The sequence below is a fragment of the Bactrocera tryoni genome, unplaced genomic scaffold (assembly GCF_016617805.1).
Source record: "Bactrocera tryoni isolate S06 unplaced genomic scaffold, CSIRO_BtryS06_freeze2 scaffold_966, whole genome shotgun sequence".
NCBI lineage: Eukaryota > Metazoa > Arthropoda > Insecta > Diptera > Tephritidae > Bactrocera > Bactrocera tryoni.
Genome location: NW_024396617.1, coordinates 33,645 through 43,107, shown reverse-complemented (window position 1 = coordinate 43,107; position 9,463 = coordinate 33,645). Strand labels below are relative to the sequence as shown.

Genomic DNA, 9,463 nt, shown 5'->3' with positions numbered 1-9,463 from the left:
GAGCAGCAAGCGAAGCGGTGACAATCGGCGATCGTTTGTTCGTTTCTTTCGGCACAGCTCGGCTTTTCTACCAACAACGCAATGTTGCCATGCTTATGCTGTTGTTTTTTTTGTAGAACAATGTTTCAATTTTTGGTTGGTGACATATTCAATTAAAAATAAATTCTGTTGGGATTCGAACCTACGTGCTCGTCGTAACTTTTCAAGAGCCTACCACCAACACCACCATTGACACTTGTATTGCGTTGTCCTAATTATGGTTTGGTGATGCATGAAAGATATATACAATGGATCGTCGATTGTTACCTCTTTCCTTGCTGCTGCGCATATGTATGTTTGTATGCTTGTGCATTATTGAAGTTATGCTGCTTTTTCTTTCGTTTGTCTTTCATTTCTGCGAATTCTCAACTATTTTGCGTATGTTTTGGTTGAAATACTCTGTGTTGGCCGTTGAAAAATTAAGGCTATACTTTACAGGATCATTTCTGTAGTTAGACTTCATTTAAATTTTTTGGAAATCGACCCGCGATGACGAGGTATATCGTTTTATCTGACAGCGTGAAAGTGTAAACACAATGGCTACGACAGACTGCAGCGGCACGACAGTGAACTGAAAACGTCGTTGTTCATCTTACTACATGTACATTTTGAGAAGCAACAACAACACAATGGCCGGCATGTACACAAAACAACGCAGTTGTCCATTTTGCATGTACACAATTTCGTTGTGGCCATACTAATACCTTTCACTTCAATGAAATTTTAATATTTTGTTCAAAGTGAAATTTTTTATGCAAAAAATAAGTAAATAGGTAAATATTTTTGCTTTAAATTATCAATTGCTATTACAAATGATATAATAGAGCTATAATAGAGCTATTTTATGCTTTTATTTGTAAAATAACATCAAGTTTGTTAGAGCTGTGAATAATTTTACATTTTACATATTAGTGGCATCACCACTCTACCTCCTCTTTCTATCTTCCATGCTACTGTCAACTCTACTGTCGTCGTACTGTCGTTGGCAAAAATAGGAGGATATTGAAGTTAGCGAGAACGACAACTGTCGGCCTGCAGTCGTGAAGTCGTGCAGCTGTCAAAATAACACTGCCCATAAGAACGTGTGTATTTTAATATTTGACAGATGTAGTTTGCAGTCTGTCGTAGCCATTGTGTTTACACTTTGAGGTTTATGAACTTCATTTCTAATATTGTGTTGTGGCATATTAAAAATGATGTTCACTTAACAACGGATAAAACGACTTCTGAGTGGTGATTTTAATTAATAATTTCCAAGGATTTACGCAAAAATAATGCGGTCAATAAGTACAGTACGCCTATGTATGCTTGCGCATTATTTTTCTTTCGTTTGTCTTTCATTTTTGCGAATTCTCAACTATTTTATGTGACTTTATTTCTTTCGCCTCTCTTTTTTTTTGTGCGAATTCTTTGAATTTCTGAACGCGCACATTCGTATACATACATTTATATGAGCATGTGCAGATATACAAGATAGGATAGAAAGATGTATGCCTTTTAACATCGTATACTATAGTAATAAATATTTTTCGTACTAATAGAAATTAAATTTATCACAGCAATATTATGTACATTATTGGATATAATATTCCTTGGTATATTGCTGTAATAAATTTAATTTCTATTAGTAAGAAAAATATTTATTAGTATAGTATTACGATGTTAAAATGCAAAAATTAAAGACTAAGTCCATCGAGATTCGAACCTGCTTTCACATTGTGACTTTGTATGTGCTTACCACCAACACCACTATTGACACTTTCGTGGCGTTGCTTAAGTATGGCTTAGTTATGCATGTAAGAAATATACGATGGTTCAAATAATTTGTTTAAGTATAGAAATATGCTTTTGTAGAACATTTGCTTTCGCAAACATACAGACAAATGTGCAAACGACATAGTATATGTATGATTGTTTCGCATTTTGGCGTAGAAGGCCGGTCAAATTTCTATACAAAAATCGACTGAAATGCATGAGAAAATAAAATGGACAACTAGGGCAAATAATTTTAAAAAAATTTATTGATAATTAAATATGAATGAAAATACATGTAAATTTACTTAAATTTATTAAAACACTTATTTAAATTTATTAAGAAACTTATTTAAATTTATTGAAAAACTGCAAAGAAAAATAAAAGGAAAATTCATTTACTTTGGCCCAGTTTTGTGCGCAATACAAATGCAACGCCAATAATGAATACAAGAAATTTACTAAACACCATGATATAAGATATACAAATTATAATATGACAACCCAATTCGAAGAGTACAAAAGAGAGATGGTTACGCTGCATATTCCCTTCCGCAACGAAGAGACAGAACTACTTTCCGAGTCAAAATTCCTTCATTTAGATTTTGCTTTATAAAATGTGCATAATGAATTTAATTGTTCTGTTTTTCTTTCATACAAAATGATATGCATTTCTGAATATCACTAAGAAGTATAACTTCTTCCACGCACCTTTTTTTTAATATAAAGTACCCTATTTTACTTCTAATACCCTCAGAAGTACCTACTTATATGTACAAAGTTTCATGATGATCGGTTCATGTTATTTTACAAAAGTAGTAATATGGCATTATTATAGGATGTATTGAAGTGAATTCACGAAAATTTCAAAAAAAAAACTTAATTTCCAAAGGTATAGTTGTTTGTGTTGACCCCGTGCCAAAAAAAGGTACTTGCGGTGACAAGCATGAGTCCTTGGAGATTCATCTAAAATCAATCTCACAAAAAAAATTAGTTTTATAAATAGATAAACTCGGGCCTGATGGTAGGTTTTTTTATTTCCAAAATTAACAAAATGGCGGCCTCAGGAAACTTTTTTCTAAATTTTTGCGAAAGAATCAACAGTTAATTGGTCTTAAAAAATCGAAATTTTCGAAAAAATAAAAATCCTTCGATCAGGCCCGAGTTTATTATGTATTCTAAAAGCTGCAATTTAATTAAAATCTTCTGAACGGGTTTCGAGTTACAGTTGTCACCGGTTCAAAAAACATAGTTTTGAGAAAAACGCGTTTAAAGTTTCACACTAGCGCTTTGAAGTGCCCGAGCTCTCTTTGTTAATCGTCGAATAACTCAAAAACTAATTATCGGGTCAACGTGAAATTTTCAGGGAATATTTTTAAGATATTACACTTAACGAATGTGCAGAAAAAAAAATTATTTTTTGAAAATTCTAAATTTTGGGGAGGTAGCTTAGAAACAGGGTAAGGCCATCGAATACTTTTTACCTCTTTATGTTAAAATTTAATAAAACTCATAAATACAAAAATTATATTTCAAATCATAAGCATTTGTTCAAAATTCATGTTTGTAGGAATCATTTGTATATATGCGGACAATTTTAAACAGATTCTTCCTTAAAGATAATACAATTGCTAAGTATTTGGAGTAGTAGAAAAGAACTGCAACCAAATACGCAGTGCATTGGATTATAACTGGATCAGTAATCAGTGGATGAATATTATACCACGTCCATCACAAAAGACTGTTGTTATAACCTTTCCAGCCGACTTTTTCGTCTTTCCACGCCTGAGAACCGGTTCATCATGTGCAGTCCACTAGAATGACTGTCGATTGGACTTCTGTGGGAAATGTTGGAGTCATGTTTCTATTGTCACACACCGACGCAAAAATTCGGTTTTATTACGATTAAAGAGCACTCAAACACTTCTCAGAATCAGTTATTCGTTGTTTTTGTTGGATTATGAACTTGTGAGGCACCCACTTTGCACAGAGCTTTCGCCTCTTTAGAGCATCATTGTCCTCGGTGCTCATTTCGCCTGTTTCCAGCTTAGCAAATATTTTTTCAACGCTGGATTTCCTTGAGCCAAAATTCAACAGTATTTTCCCCCAAACAGCAATGCCTTATTAACACACGAAATGCTTTATGATCCATTTTTTGTAAACTAGCACATGTTGCTTCAGAAAAATGCTATATCTCATTAACTAACAGTTATAACCCAACTAATAGAAATCATATAGATGGTAGTAGTAGTATTATCTATATATATATATATATATATACTAGAGGACCCGTCCACGCTTCACTGTGGCGGATACATAGATAATACTACTACTACCATCTATATGATTTCTATTAGTTGGGTTATAACTGTTAGTTAATGAGATATAGCATTTTTGTGAAGCAACATGTGCTAGTTTACAAAAAATGGATCATAAAGCATTTCGTGTGTTAATAAGGCATTGCTGTTTGGGGGAAAATACTGTTGAATTTTGGCTATATATATATATATATATATACATATATATACATATGTATATTACTATACAAAAGGAATATTGACTTCAATGTATTATTGTTTTTCTGTTGGCGTTGTGTCCTCGCTGACCGACCGTTGTTGTTTTCGTTGTTTCCTTCTTGGGAAGTTTGACTAGTTATGTTGTCGCTGACGGGTTATTTTGCATTGTCCTTTAACTCGCAGCTGATTGAAGGGCAATGCTGGAATAGAATAAAATACTAGAATAAATACTAAAAATAAATGTAGATTTTTGGTTACTTAAGTCATGTTGAAAGATTTTTCTATCATTCACAACGTAGGCTCTAACCATTTTTGCCTACATCATGCAAATGCGCATTAAGTTTTGTTGATTAATAAAATCAAATTTGTCCTTTACTTTACTCATGTCCGGTTCTCTCATAAATTGGAAATATTCTAAGTTAGGTCACATTAGTACAAGTACATTATTATATTTTAATTTTTATACTCTTGTCACAATTAAATTAGATGTGCAATTCTTTAATATTAAAATTAGCGAGAAAATTGCAATAACTCCAACGAAAATCGGAAAAGCGTTTACTTTAACTAAGTAATGGGCTATAAAATTAAATAGAAATGAGCGTTGTATACAGTGTTTTCGAAAATATTTGAACTACACGGTTCTTCGTAACTGGGCATTAAAAACAAGTACGGAAGGGCTAAGTTCGGGTGCAACCGAACATTTTATACTCTTGCAACTTGCTAGAATTAAGGCCAGACAAATACCTTAAGATGTAAAACGTCAACCAGAGGATCGAAATCTAAGAAACTTTATATATACATATACTCTATATACTGAAAGAATTGTAATTCAACACCCTCACTCTCGAGCCATTGCTTAAGAGCTAGGCTGGAAAATGCACCGTCCCTGTCTGCCTTTAACAGTGTAGGTTTTCCGAGTTGGTTAAAGATACGCATCAGGGCGTTTTTGCATTCCATCCAATCTTTTGTTTTTATTTGTTCTAGAGTGGCGAACTTTGAGTAAATGTCAATGCAACTAAGGTAATGCTTACCCTCGGATGAATAGATGTCTATTACAAATTTATCGCGGCAATGCCCAGTGCTAGGTGTGACTTTAAAAGGCATTTTTGTGTTTCTGTCTTCTGTCTTGGCTAGGTTACACACACGGCACTCATTTATGATGTTTTGAATCAGAAGTTGGCTATTTGGGAAATAATGATTTTCTTTGAATAGTTTAGTCATTTTTTGGATACCTGGATGCAACAGTTTTTCATGGGCTTGAAGTATGATTTCTTTAAACTCAGCATATGAGCTCACGTTATTCAATAGAATGAGGCTACGAGTCACTTTAGTATAAGAGGGGTTAATAATTTCCCTATAGGCTGTCTGGATGATCTCGAAATCGGCATCGCTCACGATGTACATGGCAATGCTTTTGGAAATGAAGTGGTCAAGTAAGAATTGCTTGGCGTTCTCAACAGTCATGTTGTTATAGTGAATGGTGGTTATTGAATTTCCGAAAACGGTTGTCTGCTTTACACTATTCTGATCTGATTTAATGAATATTATCTGTTTTTTGAATACATTTATTGGTTTTTCTGTTAACTGGATAAGATCATTACTGTCTTCTACTGCGCTATGTTGGGTGGCTTCACTGAAATGATTCTCCTCAACCTTGATTCTGGACAGTGCGTCAGCAATTTAATTCTGTTTCCCTTTTATGTACTCAATATCAAAGTCAAACTCAGCCAATCTAATTCTCCATCTCTGCAGTTTGGCATTTGGCTCCTTTAAATTATGTAACCATCTGAGAGGCTGATGATCACTAGCTATTTGGAAATGTCTTCCCAACAAGTAGTGACGGAATGTTTTTGTGGCCCAAACTATGGCAAGTAATTCTTTTTCGATGGTGCTGTAATTTAATTCATGGTCATTCAATGTTCTGCTTATGAAAGATATGGGGTGATTGTTTTGAGAAAGGACAGCTCCAAGAGCCAGGTTACTAGCGTCTGTAGTCAATACAAATTTCTTTTCAAAATTGGGAAGTTGTAGAATTGGTTCGCTTGTTATTAGGGTTTTAAGTTTCTCGAATGCTTCCACATATTCGTGGTTGTTTATGTCTATTTTTGCTCCTTTTTTTTAAGTAGCGGGTCATGGGTTTTGCTATGTCAGCGTAGCTTGGGATAAACTTTCGGTAATAACCGGTCATTCCGAGGAATGCTCTGATTTCTTTTACTTTTGTTGGGATTGGGTATGATGCTATGGCTTCTACTTTAAGAGGGTTTGGTTTTATTCCATCGGGTGTTACGATGTGTCCTAGAAAGGTTGCTTCCTTTTTCAGGAATTCGCATTTATCTAGTTGCAACTTTTGATTTGCTTCGGACAGTTTTTCAAAAACCAATTGCAATGAGTTTAAGTGTTCGTCGAGAGATGTGGAAAAAATAATGATGTCATCCAAATAAACCAAACAGTGTTTGTTAATTAATGGTCGGAGTATGTTATTCATGCACCTCTGGAATGTGGCGGGTGCATTTCTTAGGCCAAATGGCATGCGAACGTATTCGTAATGACCACGTTTGGTTGAAAATGCAGTTTTCTGTATGAATTCTGAATCCATTTCTATCTGATGAAAACCCCTAGCTAAATCAACTGTTGTGAAGTACTGGCATTTTCCCAGTTTTCCAAGTATTTCGTCCATATTGGGAATAGGAAATCTATCGGGAATGGTTATTTCATTCAGCTTCCTGTAATCAATGACTACTCTGTATTTTGCTTTTCCCGAAGCGCCGGATTTCTTTGGTACAACCCAAGTGGGACTATTGTAGGGTGAATTACTTTCTCTGATCAATCCCTGCTCAAGCATCTCCTGCACCTGGTTCTCTACCTCATTTTCGTGTCTTTGAGCAAGTGGGTATTGTTTTGAATAAATGGGAGAATTGTGTGTTGTGTTTAATACATGTTTGATTGTGTTTGTGAATGTCAAACGTTCTCCTTCAGAATATTGCAAATCTTTAAATTTGTTTAATAAATGTTTTAATTTAGAGGTTTCCTCCGGATTAAGGTGATCCAGACGGAATAGTGAAAAGTCTATTTTTTTATCTGATTTGGGGGTTGGTTTCTCATATGAATCTTGTGTGTAGAAAAATTGATCTTTGCTTGAATCTGTGTCTATCAATGTGTAGATTTTATCGAAAAGTGTAATAGTATGAGTTTTGTAATTTATTATACCTTGTGCTTTATTGAGCAGTTTTCTGCCAATTAGCACATCGTAGTCGCCAGAAAAGTCGTGTAAGTAAAATTGTTCAGGTGTCCTAATTATGTTGTTGCTTGGCAGAGTTATTGAATCTTTTAATGTCATCGGACCATTTGATGTAAAAACTTCACATTCAGTATTGTGTATTGGTAGAGAAAAAAAATTCTTTCGCATCATGTTGATTGTGGATCCTGTGTCAATCAAACATTTCTGAGCGTGGCCCTTGTGGGTAATTATTAAGTATTTGTATCTTCCGGGGCTGGTGACTGAAAATTTTCGTCAAAATTGATTTCGGCTTGGTCTTGATTGAGTGGTGCCTGACACTGTTCTTCATAAGTCTGGTCTTGGTACTGAGTGTAGTCGTAGTATTCTTGTTCGTATGGTTGTTGATAATTTTGTTCGTATTCTTGTGCTTCTTGTAATCTAAGTTCGTCAATGGACATTTTGGTTTGTTCGCTGTCCGATGGTCTTGGTCGTTTGGTTGTTTGTTGTAGTGGGAAGTTTGGGTTAGATGGCATGCGTGGTTGTTGTGTTTGAGGGGTTAGGTTAAAATTAGATTTGGGAAATGGAATTCTGTTTAAAATTGGTTGAGGATTCATGTACCTGTTGGGTCCGGGATAAGTTTGTCCGGGTCCCATGGGTTGGTTGTTAGATAATTGTTGTGTATAAATGGGTCTGGGTGCATGCATGTATGGGTTGAAGCTGGGTTGTAATGGTTGAGGATATTGGGGGTATCTCGGTTGGTATTGGGATTGATTGATTGGGTAATTTTTAAATGCTTTCGGATTTTGGTAAAAATTTGGAGTTTTATTTTTAATTTCAATGTTTTTATTTGTTTCAAAATTAGTGTATGGTAGAGGGACAGTATGTAGTCCACTCTGCTAATGAAGGTAAAAAGTGTTTCTGGCTCTCCCCTAAATGGAGGGACATCCTTAAGTTGTCCACGGGCCTCAGCAAGGTTGCTCTCGTTTAATGTATTCTCTGGTTGTGCTGGTTGTGCCATTTTTTTGTTTGATTGTCACTTAATTCGATGTTTTTACCTTGCCTTTGGACTTACAGGTTTTTGTGTTTTTGAATTTTTGTTTTGCTTCCACTTGTTTGGGATGACCGAATTGGAATTATTTTCCCAGTTGAAGCGCGTATTTTTGCGAATTGCGGATTATAAAATTTAACTTATTTTCCACTCGCGGTTCTTTTTTCGGATACTTGTAGTATCCTACCGACTGCGCCACTGAAATAATTGTAATTCAACAATATAACTCATACACTGGCCGACAAGCTTACAAAAAAATTGATCATATGTACTAAAAGCATTTCGTGTGTTAATAAAGCATTGGTTTTTGGGGGAAAATACTGAATTTGAGCTCTGCACCAGGAAAATCAAACGTTGAAAAGAGATTTGCTTAGTTGGATTTGCTAAGCGAAATGACTTCCGATGATAATGAAGGCAGTAGTTTCTGACGCTTTTGTTAGTCGGTTAACGCACTTTTAGTGATTTTCAACATAACCTTTGTATATTTATTATCCGATTTCTTCCATTTTTGTACTGTATATGGAAATGCCTGAAGGAAACGACTCTGTAGAGTTTGGTTGACATAGCAATAGTAGTTTCCGAGATACGTACAAAAAACTTAGTAGGGGGCGGGGCCACGCCCACTTTTCCAAAAAAAATTACGTCCAAATATGCCCCTCCCTAATGCGATCCTTTGAGCCAAATTTCACTTTAATATCTTTATTAATGGCTTAGTTATGACACTTTATAAGTTTTCGGTTTTCGCCATTTTGTGGGCGTGGCAGTAGGCCGATTTTGCCCATCTTCGAACTTAACCTTCTTATGGAGCCAATAAATACGTGTACCAAGTTTCATCATGATATCTCAATTTTTACTCAAGTTGCAGCTTGCACGGACGGACAGACAGACATC

The 9,463-nt window shown here is 35.1% G+C and overlaps 1 non-coding gene across 1 annotated transcript; it reads left to right on the top strand.

Moving 5' to 3' along the window:
• The first annotated feature begins 460 nt into the window (after window positions 1-460).
• LOC120782158 lies at window positions 461-673 on the top strand. The gene has a single exon (XR_005706232.1). It is a non-coding gene; the product is annotated as a small nucleolar RNA U3 (small nucleolar RNA).
• The last annotated feature ends 8,790 nt before the right edge of the window (window positions 674-9,463 follow it).